Raw genomic sequence first — 24,852 nt, forward strand, 5'->3', positions numbered from 1 at the left:
GAGGAGCAGCACTTTTAGACCTAATACTATCTAATAGACCTGACAGAATAACAAATCTGCAGGTGGTCGGGCATCTAGGAAATAGCGACCACAATATTGTACAGTTTCACCTGTCTTTCACTAGGGGGACTTGTCAGGGAGTCACAAAAACACTGAACTTTAGGAAGGCAAAGTTTGACCAGCTTAGAGATGCCCTTAATCTGGTAGACTGGGACAATATCCTCAGAAATAAGAATACAGATAATAAATGGGAAATGTTTAAGAACATCCTAAATAGGCAGTGTAAGCGGTTTATACCTTGTGGGAATAAAAGGACTAGAAATAGGAAAAACCCAATGTGGCTAAACAAAGAAGTAAGACAGGCAATTAACAGTAAAAAGAAAGCATTTGCACTACTAAAGCAGGATGACACCATTGAAGCTCTAAAAAACTATAGGGAGAAAAATACTTTATCTAAAAAACTAATTAAAGCTGCCAAAAAGGAAACAGAGAAGCACATTGCTAAGGAGAGTAAAACTAATCCCAAACTGTTCTTCAACTATATCAATAGTAAAAGAATAAAAACTGAAAATGTAGGCCCCTTAAAAAATAGTGAGGAAAGAATGGTTGTAGATGACGAGGAAAAAGCTAACATATTAAACACCTTCTTCTCCACGGTATTCACGGTGGAAAATGAAATGCTAGGTGAAATCCCAAGAAACAATGAAAACCCTATATTAAGGGTCACCAATCTAACCCAAGAAGAGGTGCGAAATCGGCTAAATAAGATTAAAATAGATAAATCTCCGGGTCCGGATGGCATACACCCACGAGTACTAAGGGAACTAAGTAATGTAATAGATAAACCATTATTTCTTATTTTTAGGGACTCTATAGCGACAGGATCTGTTCCGCAGGACTGGCGCATAGCAAATGTGGTGCCAATATTCAAAAAGGGCTCTAAAAGTGAACCTGGAAATTATAGGCCAGTAAGTCTAACCTCTATTGTTGGTAAAATATTTGAAGGGTTTCTGAGGGATGTTATTCTGGATTATCTCAATGAGAATAACTGTTTAACTCCATATCAGCATGGGTTTATGAGAAATCGCTCCTGTCAAACCAATCTAATCAGTTTTTATGAAGAGGTAAGCTATAGGCTGGACCACGGTGAGTCATTGGACGTGGTATATCTCGATTTTTCCAAAGCGTTTGATACCGTGCCGCACAAGAGGTTGGTACACAAAATGAGAATGCTTGGTCTGGGGGAAAATGTGTGTAAATGGGTTAGTAACTGGCTTAGTGATAGAAAGCAGAGGGTGGTTATAAATGGTATAGTCTCTAACTGGGTCGCTGTGACCAGTGGGGTACCGCAGGGGTCAGTATTGGGACCTGTTCTCTTCAACATATTCATTAATGATCTGGTAGAAGGTTTACACAGTAAAATATCGATATTTGCAGATGATACAAAACTATGTAAAGCAGTTAATACAAGAGAAGATAGTATTCTGCTAGAGATGGATTTGGATAAGTTGGAAACTTGGGCTGAAAGGTGGCAGATGAGGTTTAACAATGATAAATGTAAGGTTATACACATGGGAAGAAGGAATCAATATCACCATTACACACTGAATGGGAAACCACTGGGTAAATCTGACAGGGAGAAGGACTTGGGGATCCTAGTTAATGATAAACTTACCTGGAGCAGCCAGTGCCAGGCAGCAGCTGCCAAGGCAAACAGGATCATGGGGTGCATTAAAAGAGGTCTGGATACACATGATGAGAGCATTATACTGCCTCTGTACAAATCCCTAGTTAGACCGCACATGGAGTACTGTGTCCAGTTTTGGGCACCGGTGCTCAGGAAGGATATAATGGAACTAGAGAGAGTACAAAGGAGGGCAACAAAATTAATAAAGGGGATGGGAGAACTACAATACCCAGATAGATTAGCGAAATTAGGATTATTTAGTCTAGAAAAAAGACGACTGAGGGGCGATCTAATAACCATGTATAAGTATATAAGGGGACAATACAAATATCTCGCTGAGGATCTGTTTATACCAAGGAAGGTGACGGGCACAAGGGGGCATTCTTTGCGTCTGGAGGAGAGAAGGTTTTTCCACCAACATAGAAGAGGATTCTTTACTGTTAGGGCAGTGAGAATCTGGAATTGCTTGCCTGAGGAGGTGGTGATGGCGAACTCAGTCGAGGGGTTCAAGAGAGGCCTGGATGTCTTCCTGGAGCAGAACAATATTGTATCATACAATTATTAGGTTCTGTAGAAGGACGTAGATCTGGGGATTTATTATGATGGAATATAGGCTGAACTGGATGGACAAATGTCTTTTTTCGGCCTTACTAACTATGTTACTATGTTACTATGTTACTACAGTAACCGCAGACATGTTACACCAGGAACTACGCAGGTCTACTCGTAGTACCAAAGGTCAAATCCCAGCTCATTACAGGGATTAAAAGTGTCAATAATTGCTGTTAAAAAAAGAAGAATAACCAGCTCAACGAGACAGTGAAAAGTAAAAACTTGGTACTTTATTCACTTCATATAGAAGCAGAGGATAAAAACATCAGCACAATAAGGATAAAAACACTATCTATCTACGCGTTTCAGGTGGCAAAGCACCCTTAATCTTGATATCTAGTGTCTGGCCTGTTCCATGCTTTTTATGTAAGAATCCATTGAACACACCGGTGCAATGATCAGGTGGAAAAGTAATCCACTGAGAATGAAAACACCTGGTGGTGAATGTGAACCAGCAATTGGCCACATGAAACAAAAAGTTCACGGAATAGGCAGAAATAGAAAAAAAAAGGAAAAAAGGAAACACATATGTACTTTAACTAAACATAATACAAGAATATATGGAACACAACAAATCTTGTCACTAAATAATGTAACAATAATGATCTTATGCAACGACAAATGTCCAAAATGCATAAATACGCAAACTGCATGATGGTAAATTTTTCTTGAGATGGAAAAAAGCAGAACTTGAGCGGAATCCGAAGAGGAAGACTTCATTGGATGATCAGCATGCATGTCACCTTAATCAGTGTTAGGAGATGCCATCACAAGAGAAAAAGGAAAAAAAAAAAAATTCAAAAAAAAAAAAAAATTTTTTTTTTTTTTTTTTTAAACAAACAAATTTCTCGAAATAATTAACTAATCCAAAACCTGTAAAAATAATATACAAACACAAATCTGAGAGGCATATATGCAAACACAAATATGATATGGTTGGTGAACAGAGAAACTAAATGACTATAAAAAGTATATACCCATAAACATAACGTAAGCATAAAAGTGACATAACGAATAAGACAATGCAATACAATAGGATAGTCTGCTGACTAAAGAGTTCGCAGGCTCCGATGTATACATACAATAACTCAGATACCCTTCAGGAGCAATGGACAAATAGTTACATGAGAAGGGTGAAAAACCTGCAGACTGTAGCGCTACTAAATATTTATTTATTGGAGTACATCCCAAGAGCGATAACCTATGAAAACAAACAAAAAAAAAAACAAACTGGATAGTCGTGTATGCTGGGCAGTGCAACGTCATACATGATCGGGCCAGCACGAGAACACATGATGTGCCAATAAAGAGAAGACATTCAAGGGGATAAGGTAAATGTAAGAAGTGATGTAACTAATAAAAAAGCATGATGTCTTTTCTCTTATTGAGACCATTAGGTGTTCTGGTTCCCAATTTGAATATCCACCATGTTTCTCTGTTTCTCAGGGTCACTTCAATGTCCCCTCCTCTGAAGGGTCTATGTGTTTTTTCAATTGCATAGACTTTGAGGGAATCAAGATTGGATTGATGAGAATTAATAAAATGTTGTGACACCTGGGATATATTTCTGTGAGTATTGGCATTATCTATATCATAAATATGCTCACGTATTCTAGTTTTTAGTGGGCGTATGGTGCTACCAACGTATTTAAGATGACATGTCGTACATTCCATTATATAAACTACGTTATTGGTATTACAATTAAGGAATGTTTTTATTTGATATGTGTTTTGATCATTTGCGTCCGTAGAATCGGAACGCTTCTGTGCAAATTTGCAGGTTTTGCATACTGCAGCACCACATTTGTGAAAGCCCTTTACACTGAGCCAATTAGAGAATTGCACATAGTCATTTAGTTTCTCTGTTCACCAACCATATCATATTTGTGTTTGCATATATGCCTCTCAGATTTGTGTTTGTATATTATTTTTACAGGTTTTGGATTAGTTAATTATTTCGAGAAATTTGTTTGTTTAACCCCTTTCTGCCATTAGACGTACTATTGCGTCCATGTGGGGTGGGCTTTACTTCCCAAGGACGCAATAGTACGTCATATGCGATCGGCAGCGCTCACGGGGGGAGCGCCGCCGATCGCGGCCGGGTGTCAGCTGTTTATCGCAGCTGACATCCGGCACTATGTGCCAGGAGCGGTCACGGACCGCCCCCGGCACATTAACCCCCGGCACACCGCGATCAAAGATGATCGCGACGTGCCGGCGGTACAGGGAAGCACCGCGCAGGGAGGGGGCTCCCTGCGGGCTTCCCTGAGCCCCCCGCAGCAACGCGATGTGATCGCGTTGCTGCGAGGGTCTCACCTCCCTCCCTGCTCCCTCCAGCCCCGGATCCAAGATGGCCGCGGATCCGGGTCCTGCAGGGAGGGAGGTGGCTTCACAGAGCCTGCTCAGAGCAGGCACTGTGAAGGCTGCAGCGCTGCATGTCAGATCAGTGATCTGACAGAGTGCTGTGCAAACTGTCAGATCACTGATCTGTGATGTCCCCCCCTGGGACAAAGTAAAAAAGTAAAAAAAAAAAATTTCAAATGTGTAAAAAAAAATAAAAAAAAATATTCCAAAATAATGAAAAAAAAAAAAAATATTATTCCCATAAATACATTTCTTTATCTAAATAAAAAAAAAAAACAATAAAAGTACACATATTTAGTATCGCCGCGTCCGTAACGGCCCGACCTATAAAACTGGCCCACTAGTTAACCCCTTCAGTAAACACCGTAAGAAAAAAAAAAAAAAAACGAGGCAAAAAACAACGCTTTATTAACATACCGCCGAACAAAAAGTGGAATAACACGCGATCAAAAAGACAGATATAACTAACCATGTTACCGCTGAAAGCGTCATATTGTCCCGCAAAAAACTAGCCGCCATACAGCATCATCAGCAAAAAAATTAAAAAGTTATAGTCCTGAGAATAAAGCGATGCAAAAATAATTATTTTTTCTATAAAATAGTTTTTATCGTATAAAAGCGCCAAAACATAAAAAAATGATATAAATGATGTGTCGCTGTAATCGTACTGACCCGAAGAATAAAACTGCTTTATCAATTTTACCAAACGCGGAACGGTATAAACGCCTCCCCCAAAAGAAATTCATGAATAGCTGGTTTTTGGTCATTCTGCCTCACAAAAATCGGAATAAAAAGCGATCAAAAAATGTCACGTGCCCGAAAATGTTACCAATAAAAACATCAACTCGTCCCGCAAAAAACAAGACCTCACATGACTCTGTGGACCAAAATATAGAAAAATTATAGCTCTCAAAATGTGGTAACGCAAAAAATATTTTTTGCAATAAAAAGCGTCTTTCAGTGTGTGACGGCTGCCAATCATAAAAATCCGCTAAAAAACCCGCTATAAAAGTAAATCAAACCCCCCTTCATCACCCCCTTAGTTAGGGAAAAATTAAAAAAATGTATTTATTTCCATTTTCCCATTAGGGCTAGGGTTAGAGTTAGGGCCAGGGTTAGGGCTAGGGTTAGGGCTAGGGCTAGGGCTAGGGTTAGGGCTAGGGATAGGGCTAGGGATAGGGTTAGGGCTAGGGTTAGGGCTAGGGCTAGGGCTAGGGTTAGGGCTAGGGATAGGGCTAGGGATAGGGTTAGGGCTAGGGTTAGGGCTAGGGTTAGGATTAGGGTTAGGGCTAGGGTTAGGGCTAGGGCTACAGTTTGGGTTGGGGCTAAAGTTACAGTTAGGGTTTAGATTACATTTACGGTTGGGAATAGGGTTGGGATTAGGGTTAGGGGTGTGTCAGGGTTAGAGGTGTGGTTAGGGTTACTGTTGGGATTAGGGTTAGGGATGTGTTTGGATTAGGGTTTCAGTTATAATTGGGGGGTTTCCACTGTTTAGGCACATCAGGGGCTCTCCAAACGCGACATGGAGTCCGATCTCAATTCCAGCCAATTCTGCGTTGAAAAAGTAAAACAGTGCTTCTTCCCTTCCGAGCTCTCCCGTGTGCCCAAACAGGGGTTTACCCCAACATATGGGGTATCAGCGTACTCAGGACAAATAGGACAACAACTTTTGGGGTCCAATTTCTCCTGCTACCCTTGGGAAAATACAAAACTCGGGGCTAAAACATATTTTTTGTGGGAAAAAAAAAGATTTTTTATTTTCACGGCTCTGCGTTATAAACTGTAGTGAAACACTTGGGGGTTCAAAGTTCTCACAACACATCTAGATTAGTTCCCTGGGGGGTCTAGTTTCCAATATGGGGTCACTTGTGGGGGGTTTCTACTGTTTAGGTACATTAGGGGTTCTGCAAACGCAATGTGACGTCTGCAGACCATTCCATCTAAGTCTGCATTCCAAATGGCGCTCCTTCCCTTCCGAGCTCTGCCATGCGCTCAAACGGTGGTTTCCCCCAACATACGGGGTATCAGCGTACTCAGGACAAATTGGACAACAACTTTTGGGGTCGAATTTCTCCTCTTACCCTCGGGAAAATACAAAACTGGGGGCTAAAAAATAATTTTGGGGGGAAAGATTTTTTTTTTTAATTTTCACGGCTCTGCGTTACAAACTGTAGTGAAACACTTGGGGGTTCAAAGCTATCACAACACATCTAGATGAGTTCCTTAGGGGGTCTAGTTTCCAAAATGGTGTCACTTGTGGGAGGTTTCTACTGTTTAGGTACATTAGGGGCTCTGCAAATGCAATGTGACACCTGCAGACCATTCCATCTAAGTCCTCATTCCAAATGGAGCTCCTTCCCTTCCGAGCCCTCCCATGCGCCCAAACAGTGGTTCCCCCCCACATATGGGGTATCAGCGCACTCAGGACAAATTGGACAACAAATTGTGGGGTCGAATTTCTCCTGTTACCCTCGGGAAAATACAAAACTGGGGACTAAAAAATAATTTTTGTGGGAAAAAATTTTTGTTTTATTTTTACGGCTCTCCATTATAAACTTCTGTGAAGCCCTTGGTGGGTCAAAGCGCTCAGCACACATCTAGATAAGTTCCTAAGGGGGTCTACTTTCCAAAATGGTGTCACTTGTGGGGGGTTTCTACTGTTTAGGTACATTAGGGGCTCTGCAAACGCAATGTGACACCTGCAGACCATTCCATCTAAGTCTGCATTCAAATGGCACTCCTTCCCTTCTGAGCCCTCCCATGTGCCCAAACAGTGGTTCCCCCCACATATGGTGTATCATCGCACTCAGGACAAATTGGGCAACAAATTTTGGGGTCCAATTTCTCCTGTTACCCTCAGGAAAATACAAAACTGGGGGCTAAAAAAATAATTTTTGTGGGAAAAAAATTTTGTTTTATTTTTACGGCTCTGCATTATAAACTTCTGTGAAGCACTTGGTGGGTCAAAGTGCTCACCACACCTCTAGATAAGTTCCTTAGGGGGTCTACTTTCCAAAATGGTGTCACTTGTGGGGGGTTTCAATGTTTAGGCACATCAGTGGCTCTTCAAACGCAACATGACGTCCCATCTCAATTCCTGTCAATTTTGCATTGAAAAGTCAAACGGCGCTCCTTCCCTTCTGAGCTCTCCCATCCGCCCAAACAGTGGTTTACCCCCACATATGGGCTATCAGCGTACTCAGGACAAATTGTACAACAACTTTTGGGGTCCAATTTCTTCTCTTACCCTTGGGAAAATAAAAAATTGGGGGCAAAAAGATAATTTTTGTGAAAAAATATGATTTTTTATTTTTACGGTTCTACATTATAAACTTCTGTGAAGCACTTGGTGGGTCAAAGTGCTCACCACACCTCTAGATAAGTTCCTTAGGGGGTCTACTTTCCAAAATGGTGTCACTTGTGGGGGGTTTCAATGTTTAGGCACATCAGTGGCTCTTCAAACGCAACATGACGTCCCATCTCAATTCCTGTCAATTTTGCATTGAAAAGTCAAACGGCGCTCCTTCCCTTCCGAGCTCTCCCATCCGCCCAAACAGTGGTTTACCCCCACATATGGGCTATCAGCGTACTCAGGACAAATTGTACAACAACTTTTGGGGTCCAATTTCTTCTCTTACCCTTGGGAAAATAAAAAATTGGGGGCGAAAAGATAATTTTTGTGAAAAAATATGATTTTTTATTTTTACGGTTCTACATTATAAACTTCTGTGAAGCACTTGGTGGGTCAAAGTGCTCACCACACCTCTAGATAAGCTCCTTAGGGGGTCTACTTTCCAAAATGGTGTCACTTGTGGGGGGTTTCAATGTTTAGCCACATCAGGGGCTCTCCAAACGAAACATGGCGTCCCATCTCAATTCCAGTCAATTTTGCATTGAAAAGTCAAATGGCACTCCTTCGCTTCCGAGCTCTGCCATGCGCCCAAACAGTGGTTTACCCCCACATGTGGGGTATTGGCATAATCAGGACAAATTGTACAACAATGTTTGGGGTCCATTTTCTCCTGTTACCCTTGGTAAAATAAAACAAATTGGAGCTGAATTAAATTTTTTGTGAAAAAAAGTTAAATGTTCATTTTTATTTAAACATTCAAAAAATTCCTGTGAAGCACCAGAAGGGTTAATAAACTTCTTGAATATGGTTTTGAGCACCTTGAGGGGTGTAGTTTTTAGAATGGTGTCACACTTGGGTATTTTCTATCATATAGACCCCTCAAAATGACTTCAAATGAGATGTGGTCCCTAAAATAAAATGGTGTTGTAGAAATGAGAAATTGCTGGTCAACTTTTAACCCTTATAACTCCCTAACAAAAAAAAATTTTGGTTCCAAAATTGTGCTGATGTAAAGTAGACATGTGGGAAATGTTACTTATTAAGTATTTTGTGTGACATATCTCTGTGATTTAATTGCATAAAAATTCAAAGTTGGAAAATTGCAAAATTTTCATAATTTTCGCCAAATTTCCGTTTTTTTCACAAATAAACGCAGGTACTATCAAATAATTTTTACCATTGTCATGAAGTACAATATGTCATGAGAAAACAATGTCAGAATCACCAGGATCCATTGAAGCGTTCCAGAGTTATAACCTCATAAAGGGACAGTGGTCAGAATTGTAAAAATTGGCCCGGTCATTAACGTGCAAACCACCCTTGGGGGTAAAGGGGTTAAAAAAAAAAAAAAAAATTTTTTTTTTTTTTTTTTTAATTTTTTTTTTTTTTTTTCCTTTTTCTCTTGTGATGGCATCTCCTAACACTGATTAAGGTGACATGCATGCTGATCATCCAATGAAGTCTTCCTCTTCGGATTCCGCTCAAGTTCTGCTTTTTTCCATCTCAAGAAAAATTTACCATCATGCAGTTTGCGTATTTATGCATTTTGGACATTTGTCGTTGCATAAGATCATTATTGTTACATTATTTAGTGACAAGATTTGTTGTGTTCCATATATTCTTGTATTATGTTTAGTTAAAGTACATATGTGTTTCCTTTTTTCCTTTTCTTTTCTATTTCTGCCTATTCCGTGAACTTTTTGTTTCATGTGGCCAATTGCTGGTTCACATTCACCACCAGGTGTTTTCATTCTCAGTGGATTACTTTTCCACCTGATCATTGCACCGGTGTGTTCAATGGATTCTTACATAAAAAGCACGGAACAGGCCAGACACTAGATATCATGATTAAGGGTGCTTTGCCACCTGAAACGCGTAGATAGATAGTGTTTTTATCCTTATTGTGCTGATGTTTTTATCCTCTGCTTCTATATGAAGTGAATAAAGTACCAAGTTTTTACTTTTCACTGTCTCGTTGAGCTGGATATTCTTTTTTTGCTTTTTGGATTCCCCACGCCTTGACACAGCGTTTCCGTGCTCCGAGTGGAACTGATACTATGGTGAGCTGGATTTTATTTTTCGTTACTAATAATTGCTGTTACATGTTTGAATTGCTTGCTTATCTTTGTTACAGGTTTAAAAATGGACATTGCGGTAATGGACAACGCTTACTCAAAGACTTTCCTTGACAATACAGATGCACTTTTATAAAATTGATTTTGCAACGTTCAAGGGTCCTCACCTCCCATAAAGGGAAGCCAAAGTTTTATAATTGTTCAAATGTCTTTAAAAATGTTTTTCAAAATGGTTGTATTATTTAACTTGTACTGTAAATTGTTGTTTTCTTTTCCCAGTCCGGGAGTACTGGATGACTGGATGTACCGGGATGGGGAGGGGGGGGGTGCCCCAGGGTCCTGGTCATCACAGTGGTATTGCTTTCCTCTCTGGGAGAGTGATGCTACGTTTGGAGGCAATGAAGGATAACTGCATCCAGGTAACACAATGCATGCAACATGTTCACACTCCTGACCAGAAGGGGGAGCTCTAAGCCTGTTTTAGATGAACTCCCCTTTAAGAACATCCTGATCTGGAGGGAGGGAGTTCAGTTCAGTTCCTGTCAGGGAGACAGAGAGAAAGGAAGCAGAGGAGCCATGTAGCCTGAAGTGCTGCAGCTCCTGGGAAGAGACATTCAGAAGGCAGAACTGTATTGCAATGAGCGTGCAAGGAAAGCAAAGGAGAGGATACCAGAAGGGGACCAGCCCTGCACAGGCTGCCTCCTTCTGAGGCGCAGAATCCCGGTAGCCGGAACACCGAGGGAGTAAGGACCTTTATGCTTTACTTCAGAGACTGGCAGAAAAGCTGATTGCAGGTTACCTGTCCGCACCTACACCCAGGAGGCACGGTGACACCTACAGAGCCGGGTTATCTAAGAAACCCTATAAACAGGCTCAAGTCACCAGTCTTACGGGTTTTGTCCTATCCTATATGGGGACAGAGAGTTTGAAACACCACATCTGTGAGACCCTTATGTGAAGCCATAGGCAGTAAGGGACTACACCACTGCAGCGCAAAGGAAGGCTACTGATTTCCACCTGGATAAGGGAACTCTGGACTTGCCTCCAAACTGGCCGGACTCTGCCTGCCCTGTGATCTGGTGCCCTGGACTGTGGATGCTGAAGTCTTCAGTAAAGGTAAAGAGATTGCAACCTTGTGTTCTCGTTTTTCTCTGCGCTTCTCACCATAAAAAGAAAGAAATGTCCAGCTTCACCGAGTCTGTAAAAAAGCGTTTTCTTTATTCACAAACTTTAAACATGGAGTATACAGACTTCAGCACAACCATATGGGTAAGAATCTCAACGTGTTTCTGGAGACTAGGCTCCCTTAATCAATGATTAAGGGAGCCTAGTCTCCAGAAACGGTGAAGCTGGACATTTCTTTCTTTTTTTGGATCTTGCACGCCTGGACACAGCGGGTCCGTGCTCCCGAGGTTTGGTTGCTGAATCACGGGTGAGCTGGTTTATGTTCCTTCTTACTAAGCTTCTCACCATACCACCATCTACACACCGGGAAGCCCTGGGGACATACTTCACCTCTGGGAAGGTATACCATCTAGCTGCCATAACATCACCCCAGCGGACCCCTTAAAGCAGCGTCGGTCACCCTGACCGAATACCACAGGTGGCGTCACGAACATTCCCCTTAAATACCTTTCCCTTTTACAAGGATGTCCCAGGGACATGGACCGTGTCATCCACCGTGACATCCCTGTGTGCACTGCAGGACCCGATACCGAGTACACCATGGCCCCATGGGGGCGATCCACATACTCCTGGCCATGTAACCGCAGGTATGTGATATGCATACTCCTGGCCATGTAACCACAGGTATGTGATATGCATGTTCCTGGTCATGTAACCGCAGGTATGTGATATGCATACTCCTGGCCATGTAACCGCAGGTATGTGATATGCATACTCCTGGCCATGTAACCGCAGGTATGTGATTTGCATACTCGTGGCCATGTAACTGCAGGTATGTGATATCCATACTCCTGGCCATGTAACCTCAGGTATGTGATTTGCATACTCGTGGCCATGTAACCGCAGGTATGTGCTATGCATACTCCTGGCCATGTAACCGCAGGTATGTGATATGCATACTCCTGGCCATGTAACCGCAGGTATGTGATATGCATACTCCTGGCCATGTAACCGCAGGTATGTGATATGCATACTCCTGGCCATGTAACCGCAGGTATGTGATATGCATACTCCTGGCCATGTAACTGCAGGTATGTGATATCCATACTCCTGACCATGTAACCTCAGGTATGTGATATGCATACTCATGGCCATGTAAGCGCAGGTATGTGATATGCATACTCCTGGCCATGTAACCGCAGGTATGTGATATGCATACTCCTGGCCATGTAACCGCAGGTATGTGATATGCATACTCCTGGCCATGTAACCGCAGGTATGTGATATGCATACTCCTGGCCATGTAACCGCAGGTATGTGATATGCATACTCCTGGCCATGTAACCGCAGGTATGTGATATGCATACTCCTGGCCATGTAACCGCAGGTATGTGATATGCATACTCCTGGCCATGTAACCGCAGGTATGTGATATGCATACTCCTGGCCATGTAACCGCAGGTATGTGATATGCATACTCCTGGCCATGTAACCGCAGGTATGTGATATGCATACTCCTGGCCATGTAACCGCAGGTATGTGATATGCATACTCCTGGTCATGTAACCGCAGGTATGTGCTATGCATACTCCTGGCCATGTAATCACAGGTATGTGATATGCATACTCCTGGCCATGTAATCACAGGTATGTGATATCCATACTCCTGGCCATGTAACCGCAGGTATGTGATATGCATACTCCTGGTCATGTAACTGCAGGTATGTGATATGCATACTCCTGGCCATGTAATCACAGGTATGTGATATGCATACTCCTGGCCATGTAACTGCAGGTATGTGATATGCATACTCCTGGCCATGTAACCGCAGGTATGTGATATGCATACTCCTGGCCATGTAACCGCAGGTATGTGATATGCATACTCCTGGCCATGTAACCACAGGTATGTAATATGCATACTCCTGGCCATGTAATCACAGGTATGTGATATCCATACTCCTGGCCATGTAACCGCAGGTATGTGACATGCATACTTTTGGCCATATTCAGACTAGACATGCACGGCCTCACAATGTGGCCTGGAGTATGCATATTGCATATTGCAGTCACATAACCAGTTGATCTCGCTGCCCGCACCGGAGAATCCTGACAGCATGTGCGGCGCGCTCTGTGATTATTTACGCGACCATAGTCACATAGAGTGACTGCATACTTTCGTGGTAAACCTGGACAACCCCTTTAAGCAATTCATCTAGGGCAGTTTGGCTGTGTCCATATTGCATCTGTCACTCTTACTGAAAAAACCTCTGTATGCCCCAATATATAATATGGAGACGTAGAAACAACAAAGGGCCCTATGCAATATTCGGAGAGCTGTGTTACATCTTCGAATGTTTCAGACGTAGCCTTTTTGCTCTCTTATCTTCCATTAAGAATTAGGCTGACGACAATGGCTAGTAGAGTGTCGATAAAACAATTGATTCCATGTATTATATATTTTTTTAATAATAGGTGTGTAATAATAGTGCACATCTGTCCACACGTTACCATTTCCATATCGCCAGTCTTTGTTCAGGAAATGTGGACATTTTAGGCAAAAATAGAACAGTTGGGCTATTAAGTCCTAAGTATGTGATTTGGCACTGTACTAATTATGTTCATCTTCAGACATTGTATTAGATGAATTTAGTGTTGAAATATCCCCTAAGAAAGAAGCCATCCTCACCTGTATGTAAACATAACATTCAATTATTATTTGCATGGTCTCAGTGACTCGCCACTACAGGTCCACACAATATATGTTGCTCATTTTTTGCATATAGCGGAATTGAAAAGAGCAATTACCGTAATGACATGTCAATACATTTGGGTCTGTGGAGTTCAGCTCCATTCCTGCCAAAAATATGCCCCAGTGATTGCTCATTAAAATCTATGAGCATGTCTATGGGAGATTTTCCTGGCATACGTGAAGACAGTGCGCCACAAGCAGACGTAGTGTGAACCAAGCTGTATATGCAGCAAATGAAATTTTAAATTGCAAAAAAAAAATAATTCTGAACATTGGAGCCTAAAGGGTTATTTTTATGATGAGAGGTGACGGTATTAGGCACTCACTTGTTTATCTGCCTGCGGTTACATGTTCTGCGTTAAGCTGCTGTTTCGTTGGTTACATCACATTATGTGTTACCAGGCTGTGCCATTGCACATTGTGAGACGATGCTTTTGTATTATTCTTTTAACAAACATGAGTCACATATTACATTTGTGCAGCCTCTGGAAAATAACAGCTCATTCCAATATAGTGACAAAAATACAAAGCATAAACTGTGGGAGTTGATCATTGTCATATTATGCATCTTGATGTACAACGTATCCAGAATGTGGATACAGCTGATGTGTGTTTGTGTGCAATTGCGTATATGTGTGTGAGTGTAAGTGATAGCATGTGTGTGTATATACAGTGGGGAAAATAAGTATTTGATTCTCTGACAATTTTGCAAGTTTTACCACCTACAAACAATAGAGAGGTCTGTAATTTTTTATTGTAGGTACATTTTATCTGTGAGAGACAGAATCTAAAAATAAAAAAAACAAACAGAAAATCGCAATGTATGATTTTTAAATAATTAAATCGCACTTTGTTGCATGAAATAAGTATTTGATCACTACCACCTGCAAGACTTCTAGCTCTCACAGACCTGTTAGATATTTGTTAAGAAGCCCTCCTACTCTGTAATCATTACTTGTATTAATTGACCTATTTGAACTCATTAGCTGTTTAAAAAGACCTGTCCACACACTCAATCAATCACACTCCAACCTCTCCACCATGGCCAAGACCAAAGAGCTGTCTTAGGACATGAGGGACAGAATTGTAGATCTACGCAAGGATGGAATGGGCTACGGGACAATAGAGAAGCAATTTGGTGAGAAGGCAAGGACTCTTGGCACAATTATTAGAAAATGGAAGAAACACAAGATGACTGTCAATCTTCCTCGGTCGGGGGCTACGTGGAAGATCTTGCCATGTGGGATAAGGATGATTCTAAGAAAGGACAGGAATCAGCTCAGAACTACAGGGGAGGACCTGGTCAATGACCTGAAGAAAGCTGGGACCACAGTCTCAATCATTACCGTTAGTAACACACTACTCTGTCATGTATTAAAATCCTGTAGGGCACGCAAGGTCCCCCTGCAAATGCCAGCACATGCCCAGGCCAGTTTGAAGTTCGCCAATGATCAGAGTTGGAATGGAAGAAAGTCAAGTGGTCAGATGAGACCAAAATATAACTTTTTGGTAGTAACTCCTCTCACCGTGTTTGGGAGATGAAGGATGAATACAACCCCAAGAACACCATTGCAACCATGAAGCATGGTGGAGGAAACATCATACATTGGGGGTGCGTTATGCAAAGGGGACAGAACAACTGTCCCATATTGAAGGGAGGATGGATTGGGTCATGTATCATGAGATTTTGGCCAACAACCTCCTTCCCTCTGTAAGAGCATTGAGGCTGGGTCTTTCAGCATGACAATGACCCAAAACACACAGCCTGGGCAACTAGGGAGTGGCTCCGTAAGAAACATTTCAAGGTCCTGGAGTGGTCTAACCAGTCTCCAGACCTGAACCCAATACAAAATCTTTGGAGGAAGCTGAAACTTAATGTTTCCCAGCAATAGATATGTAGAAGATCTACATGGAGGAGTGGGACAAAATCTCTGCTGCAGTGAGTGCAAACTTGGTTAAGAACTACAGAAAGTGTCTGACCTCTGTAATTGCAAACAAAGGTTTCTGCACCTAATAGTAAGTTTTTCTATTCTATCAAATAATTATTTCATGCAATAAAATGCAAATTAATTATGTAAAAATCATACAATGTGATTTTCAAAATTATTATTTTTAGATTCTGTCTCTCACGGTTGAAGTGTACCCACAATAAAAGTGACAGACCTCTCCATTCTTTGCAGGTGGGAAAACTTGCAAAATCTGCAGTGTATCAAATATTTATTTTCAGCACAGTATGTGTGTATAAGTGAGAGCTTGTGTATGTGTGTATATGTACGTGTGTATATATGAGAACATGTGTGCGTTTTTGTGTGTATATATGTGGGAGTGTATGCTTGTGTGTATGTGAGAGTGTGTGCGTTTTATGTCGGAGAATGTGTTTGTATGTGTTTGGCCACATTCACACATTCAGTATTTGGGCAGTATTTACCTGAGTATTTGTAAACCAAATATGTGTATATATGTGAGAATGTATGTTTGTGTATGTTAGAGCATGTGTATATGTATGTGTATATATTTGTGTGTACAGATTAGAGGATAAGAGTGTTTGTGTGTATACTGTATGCGAAAGCGTATGCTTGTGCATGTGAGAGCGTGTGTCTGTGTGTATGGCCAGAGTCACACTGCCATACAATACGGACGAGTGCTATGCGAAAAAAAATCGCATAGCACTCTGACCAATGTTAATCTATGGGACAGCTCCCATCATCCTTTTTTTTCTCACCAATGAAAGTCTATGGGTGAAAGAAAAACTCGCACATCACACGAACCATCAGTGTGACTTGCAAGAAATATGCACCGATGTCCTTTAGAAAAGCTGGCAATTCAGGGCGCTGTAATGTAAAATCACACTGACAGGTTAAAACAGAATAGATAAAATAAATGTCTACACATAGTATAGGTATATATATATATATATATATATAATATATATATATATATATATACAGTATATATATGTCATTGACACCCACATACAGTATATATATATATATATAATGTATATATATATATATATATACCGTATATATACTGTATATACTCAAGTATAAGCTAAGATTTTCAGACCACTTTTTTAGGCTGAAAGTGCCCCTCTCGGCTTATACTCGAGTCATTGTCCCAGGGGGTCGGCGGTGGAGGGGGAGCGGCAAGAGTGGCGGCTGTCAAATCATACTCACCTGCTCCCAGCGCGGTCTCTGCACTTCCCTGCTTCTTCGATGGTCTCCGACGCCCGAAGCTCTTCCTGTGTTCAGAGGTCATGTGTGACCGCTCATTAAAGTAATGAATATGGACGCAACTCCACTCCTATAGGCGTGGCGTGCATATTTATTACTTTAATGAGCGGTACCATATGACCGCTGAACACAGGAACAAGCTGCCGGAGCATTCCAGAGACCATCGGAGAAGCAGGGACTTGCAGAGAGACCGCGCCAGGATGAGGTGAGTATGACGGGGGAGGATGAGCCATTCGATATTCACCTGTCCCCGTTCCACCAACGGGCTCTGTCTTCCGCATCCTCTGGCTGTGATGTTCAGGTCAGAGGGCGCGATGATGTGTTTAGTGCGTACCCTCTGCATGAACAGTCACTGCAGAGACCCGAGAAACACAGCGTCATGCAGCAGTGGAATGGGGACAGGTGAATATTGCAAGTGCAAGTGCCCTGAGCCAGCGGCGACTTCGGCACCTGGCCCCTATAGCGTGCCGGTGTCCCGGCCTGCTCAGAACGAGAGGTGAGTATGTCATTTTTTTTTTAATCGCAGCAGCATACGAGGCATATTATTCTATGGAGCATCTTATGGCACCATCAACCTTTGTGCAGCATTATATGGGACATAATATTCTATGGGGCATCTTATGGGGCCATCATTAACCTTTTATTCAGCATTATATGGGGCATATTTAAATATGGAGCATCTTATGGGGCCCATCATGAACATTATAGAGCATTATATGGGGTATATTTTGTATGGAGCATCTTATGGGGCCCATCATGACCTGTTTTGAGCATTATATGGGGCTCAGGATTCAATATGGATATTCAAAAACACTTAACCTACAGATATCTCAATTAATTTTACTTTTATTGGTATCTATTTTTATTTTTGAAATTTACCAGTAGATGCTTAGGCCTAGGCATATACTCGAGTCAGTAAGTTTTCCCAGGTTTTTGTGGCAAAATTAGGGGTCTCATCTTATACTCAAGTATATATGGTTTTTATATTTCATAGAGAGTTAGGTAGCAGAATAGCCAATAATTCAATTGTCGGGTTCTGCAAAATCATTGCAGAAGCCGACAGGACAGGAGACATGGTTTACATACAGTAAACCATTGCATATCAGTTAGATTTATATATGCCCCTGACATATACATCTGTAAGATGCTCCAAATCTCGCACTTAGGCTCTCTCTTCCCATTGCCGTGTAGTCGTGGCATATGGGGTAATAAAGGGGTTAATGTCACCTTGCTATTGTTGAGTTAAATAGTATACTCCCGGGAGCGTTGTTAATGCTACCGCCCCGACTGTAAACCACTGTGTAATGAATGAAAAGCTGCCTGCACAGCCTCCCCACCTGACTGGACATGAACTCTCTAGCGTTGGAAAGTTTCTAAACTTTTTCCCACACTGCCGAATTCACCTCAGGTCAGGCTGTGAGTTTGCGCATGCTCAGTGACATCAGTGGTAATCACTGAGGCTGCGCAGTGGCCCTGCCTGACCTGAGGTGAACTCGGCAACGTGAGAAAAAGTTCAGGGAGGCTGCGCAGGCAGCTTTTCATTCATTACACAGTGGTTTATAGCCGGGGCAGTAGCATTAGCAACTCTCCCTGTTGTAAACCATATAATCCATTGAGATGGATTGCAGCGTGGAACTTGACTGTACAGCAGACAGGTATGGGCTATTGTTGCTTTTTTATTTTGGATTTTTTACAGAAGAACGAGGGCTTCGCTTGGATTGAGAGTATAATAAAGATGGAAAACCTGTGTGTTTAATTATTTCATTAAAAGACTTTACTCTTAATGTGTGTGTATTTTGTTAACCCTTCCATACTATTGGATTAATAATGGATAGGTGTCTTATTGACACCTCTCCATAATTAACCGCTTAATGTCACCTTACAATAGCAAGGTGACATTAACCCCTTATTGCCCCATATGCCACAGGGCAATGGGAAGAGAGAGGCTAAGTGCCAGATTTGGAGCATCTTACAGATGAGCCTTTTCTGTGGCGGCTGGGTGCTGGTATTTTTAGACAGGGGGGGTCAATATCCATGGCCCCTTCCTAGGCTCTGAATATCAGCCCGCAGCTGTCTGTGTAGCCTTTCTGGCTATTAATTATAGGGGGACCCCACGTCATTTTTTTGGGGGGTCTTCCAATTAGATTAGCCAGTAAAGGCTAAATATACAGCTGAGGGCTGATATTCATAGCCATGGAAGATCCATGGGTATTAACCCCTTCCCAGGCTACAAATATCGGCCCCAGCCGTTGACTTTACCTCTCTGGCAAACAAAATTGGGCGGGAGACCACGCAATTTTTTTCGCTTGTAGGATGGAACTTGTGGAGCCAATAAATAGGCTTTCACATTATTTATTCATGAGTTTCTGGTCGGGATCCATTATATGTCCATTTTGCAAGCCGGCGAGAAAATCTCGCCATACGGATGCCATACGGATGTCACACGGATGCTTAGATGCAAGAAAATCGCATCCTCGCATTGCAAGCAGATTACATACGGATCACTGTTAGGGAACATTTGAGCGATTCTCGGCCATGAAAAACGGACCGATGTTTTTATACATTGTGTCTGACTCTGGCCTATATGTGAGAGTGTATGTTTGTGTGTGAGAATGTGCCTATATATCAGAACATGTGGATATGTATGTGTATATATATATGTATGTATAGGTCAGAGCGTGTGTATGTGAAAGCATATGCTTGTGTATGTGAGACCACGTGGATGTGTGTGTGTCTTGTATATATGTGTGTATATGCGATAGCATATGTTTGTGTGAGAACGTTTGTATGTGCGTATATATGTATGTGAAACTGTGTGTGATATTTACTCATCTCTGATAGTCTAATTAGTGAGAATAATTCTTTCCACAAGTTGAAAACAAAGACCAGACCAAAAGTGGTTAATTTATCAATTCTAGCCCTGGAATCAATGCTGAACTTATTTACCATGCTCCGAGTATTTTTCTACTTTACCTAATCACGTGCCTTTTAGCATTTCATAAATAGAACCCGGTATTCCTATCTAGAGCAAGTAACAAAAGTAGTTGCCTAGCAACATAATCTTCATAACTGGCCAAGTTCTTAACTTATATAAAGCATCAAAACTGCGCCGCTCTGCCCACCTTGCAATTTACCAAGATTAAGGCAGATTTGCTTTACGTAAGGCAGGAGCTTATTGTTGGCAAAACCTAAATAACACAGAGATGCCAGCAGTTTTTCCGATGGAACAAATATACAAGTGTCTAACAAAATAATGGCTAGATCGGAAGAATGGTCGAAACTTCTGACAATGAGGAGAAGCAGTCTGGTGTTTTTGAGCAGCACCATGAAGTAAGAGATAAAATAACATTGACCTTCATATATTTTTCATACTCATAACTATAACCAACGTTCCACCAACGAGTCAGAAGAATATCATTCTAAGATGCTGAGAGGTGGCGCAGATTCGAGAAGCCATCACAATACATGATAGTATGAGTGACAGTTCTTACCTGTGACTTTCTGATGGAAACCAACCAGGCAGTTTGAATGGATTGCCACCGCTACTGTGCTACAAGTGTAAATGACCTTCCTTCTCCGGGACTGACTTTCCAGGCATAGTAACTGGTGTGGAGTCAAACCCAAGGGTCCCGAGCACTCCACAAAGCCTGGCATCCCATGACATCAGCTGGCTAAATATAGGTTTAACACTTCTGGATCTTATAGCTTTTAAACTTCGCATGAATGAAAACTGAACTTAATATTTTTTTATTCATCTGATATCATTTGCTGAAATCGATAGCCGGGATGGGCACAGAATGCGACACCCCATGGGTAACAGTAAAGATCAGGGTGTTTTTCAGTGCTAGACTTATGGCACTGTGCTGTGACAATGTGTGGTGGTGTCGCGTGGTATTTCACACTTTGGAGGTCATCTGTCACATTTTTTTCTGCTTCTAATGTGTGCTGCACTTGTGTGCTGGCAGTGCCTTAAATAAGCCTGCAAATGCTTTTGTGCTGGACATTCATTTATTCCTTGAAGCGTAGACTTACATGAAACTTCAGGGTAGGTTCACACATGGCCGATCTGTTGTAGACATTTCTGCTACTTGGGATTCATTCTGTTTATCTGACAAACCCCATTCAGATGTGTGGGACGTCTCACAAATTTCTGCACAAATTTACCGTAGGTTTTTTCCTCTTGTCCTTCCAAGCAGAATTGCCAACTGTCCAGAAAATTTTGAACCTTGTACTGATTTTTACGACTTTATTTATCACCCATTTATAGTTCATGAAAAAAGCTGGAAGTCCGTGATTTTAGAGAATCTGTCCAGAAGAAATAATTAATCAAGTTGACAACCCTGCTTTGAAGAGTCACAACATTTTTATTTTTCCATTGACAGCTGTATAAGGGTTTTTTTTTTTCGAGATGAGATGTAGTTTTGAATGACACCAGTTTTTCAGAACCCAGTAGCAGCAGCACTCCTCTTCAGCAATACAGTGTCAGGTTATGATGCATGTCCAGGTCCACGGGAGTGCCACAATTTTTTTATACATCTTTTTAACCATTACTTGACCAAGACCAGTAATGGTTGAAAAATTTAAGTGAATAAACCATCAAATTTGGAGTGCTGCAGATTTATTTGAGTTTTCTTTTAATGACCCCATTAACCATATCATTTTCTTAAATATAAGAAAAAAATCCAAGTGGGGTGGAATTGAGAAAAAACAGCCATTTTTACATATTTTTGGCTTTTTTCTAGGATGTTTAGTTTACATTATAGTGAAAATGACATGGTAACTCTGTTCATTGGGCCAGTACTTTTTGGTGTACCAAGGATATATTTTTTTTCCTTAATTTTACAACTTAAAAAAAAAAGAAAAATACTTACAAAAAATTGTTTGTCTTTAGTCGGCATGTTCTGAGAGTCTTAACTTTTTTTTATTTCTGTTCATCACAACTGTATGAAGATATTTTTATTTCATAGTGGGGTGAACTGCGGTTTTTATGAATACCATTTTGGGTTCCATAAAACTTTTTGATCCCTTTTAATTCCATTTTTGGAAGTGATGTGGTAAAAAAATAATGGTTCTGTCATTTTGATTTTTTTTCCTTTTCTGCGTTGAAAGTATTGGATAAATATTTTATAACCCTATTTTGGGGACTATCAGATGCAATTTCCTCAAAATAAATTTGGGAGGAAAATGTGGGTACGTCTTATAGTCCAAATACAGGTTTAGCTGGTGGTTGCAGCGGTGGTTTTTTAGGGTCCCTTCCTTCAGAAGCCAGCAGCGGCAGCAGTATTGCGATGCTGCAGGCCCGGTGTCATAGACGAGCAGAGCTTAGTGCATCATTGGTTACCCGGTGGCCATTTTCCTGAATCTGCAGGCTGGCGCATGCGCAGATTGGAGTCTTGGCCCAGCCAAGATCTCAATTTGTGCATGTGCCGCCTCCAGCAGCCATTTTCCTGCGGCTGTGGGGCTTCAGGGAAATGGCCACCGGAGGCTGCGCATTCACAGATTGAGATCTCGGTTCGGCCGAGATCCTAATCTGCGCATGAGCAGTCTCCAGCAGCTTGTGGCTTCAGGAAAATGGCCCCTGGGTAACCAATGATCAACTAAGCTCTGCTCACCTACGACACTGGGCCCGCAGCATCGCCACACTTCTGCTGCTGTGGGCTTCCTGACGAATAGACCCTGCTCCACGCAACTCAATCTGCTCTGTCTCACCACAAATACCGGGCCTGCAGCATCACATCACTGGGTTACCCCTCCTTCCACCCAGGGCCCACAGCATTGCCCCACTTCTGCCGCCGCCGATTTCTTGAGGAAGGGACGATGCCTCCTGTGACCTGCTCCACCGCCACCAGCCCCCAGGTAAGAAACCTTAAATTTGGACTATAAGACGGACCTTCATCTTATGGAAATCTTTTTTTTCCTATTTTCCACCCCAAAATTTGTGGTGTGTCTTATGGGCAGGTGCATCTTATAGTCCAAAAACTATGGTAATTCTGCTAATAACCTTTACAGTTAAACTAAATACTCTCCTCAACCCTGAGACTGCAGCACAAAGAAGGAAAAGTTCTGTTATTATGAAAATTGATAACTCTATAGACATGATAATGACATGCAAATGATGAAAAAATGGAAAGAAGATATTCAAAAAGATCTCAATTTATTCAGTAATAAGTAGGACATGCAGAAATACACGCATACATGCCTTGGCTGCTATCAGGTTATGAGCTTATTAATGGTTGTCTGAGGAATCAATAGATATATTAATAATATGCATATGTTGAAAAAATGAATACATTATTAAAAGCATTTTACTTTATTCAGCATAGAGTATGAATGCCACATGCAGAAAAACAAATACTGACACGCTTTGGCTGCTATCATTGAGGTTATTAATAAATCTCTGAGGAATGCTCTGCCACACTAAATGCCCTTGGTTGGGCAGGCAAATCATCTAGATCCAAGGCTGGCAGCTACTTTTGGAATTGCCGACTACTGACATCTCAGATCTGCTCGATGGGAAACAAGCCTGGAAAAGCTGCCAGCCATGGTAGCACGTTTAGACCACACAGGCTGCTCACCGCAGCATGAGCAATTTACAGCCTTGTGTTGTCGTGTTGAAATACACTTTCATGTTCCCTCATGAAGAACGACAGCTGTCATTAAAAGAGGTTTATCAAGATCATTGATCAGGCCATTGCTCCCCAAGAGGATAGTGCACTTCTTATTGACTGACAGGTCAAGTGGCATGGGCACATTTCTAGCCCAAAGTGTTCCTAGTCTGGTGCTCCAAGTGGAGGCAGCTATGCTGCTGCAGAATCGGAGTAACATAACATACATAGTAACATAGTTAGTAAGACCGAAAAAAGACATTTGTCCATCCAGTTCAGCCTATATTCCATCATAATAAATCCCCAGATCTACGTCCTTCTACAGAACCTAATAATTGTATGATACAATATTGTTCTGCTCCAGGAAGACATCCAGGCCTCTCTTGAACCCCTCGACTGAGTTCGCCATCACCACCTCCTCAGGCAAGCAATTCCAGATTCTCACTGCCCTAACAGTAAAGAATCCTCTTCTATGTTGGTGGAAAAACCTTCTCTCCTCCAGACGCAAAGAATGCCCCCTTGTGCCCGTCACCTTCCTTGGTATAAACAGATCCTCAGCGAGATATTTGTATTGTCCCCTTATATACTTATACATGGTTATTAGATCGCCCCTCAGTCGTCTTTTTTCTAGACTAAATAATCCTAATTTCGCTAATCTATCTGGGTATTGTAGTTCTCCCATCCCCTTTATTAATTTTGTTGCCCTCCTTTGTACTCTCTCTAGTTCCATTATATCCTTCATGAGCACCGGTGCCCAAAACTGGACACAGTACTCCATGTGCGGTCTAACTAGGGATTTGTACAGAGGCAGTATAATGCTCTCATCATGTGTATCCAGACCTCTTTTAATGCACCCCATGATCCTGTTTGCCTTGGCAGCTGCTGCCTGGCACTGGCTGCTCCAGGTAAGTTTATCATTAACTAGGATCCCCAAGTCCTTCTCCCTGTCAGATTTACCCAGTGGTTTCCCGTTCAGTGTGTAATGGTGATATTGATTCCTTCTTCCCATGTGTATAACCTTACATTTATCATTGTTAAACCTCATCTG

At 41.7% G+C, this 24,852-nt stretch overlaps 1 protein-coding gene across 1 annotated transcript in view; it reads right to left on the reverse strand.

Moving 5' to 3' along the window:
• The window catches only part of MYOZ2 (myozenin 2), a 230,254-nt gene extending 209,487 nt beyond the window's left edge, over positions 1–20,767 (reverse strand). Inside the window, exon 1 of the mRNA XM_069743749.1 lies at positions 20,691–20,767. The gene's annotated coding sequence lies outside the window, so the exon portion shown is untranslated. The remainder of the gene's footprint in view (positions 1–20,690) is intronic.
• Positions 20,768–24,852: the final 4,085 nt, after the last annotated feature.

This window comes from Ranitomeya imitator, chromosome 1 (assembly GCF_032444005.1).
Source record: "Ranitomeya imitator isolate aRanImi1 chromosome 1, aRanImi1.pri, whole genome shotgun sequence".
NCBI lineage: Eukaryota > Metazoa > Chordata > Amphibia > Anura > Dendrobatidae > Ranitomeya > Ranitomeya imitator.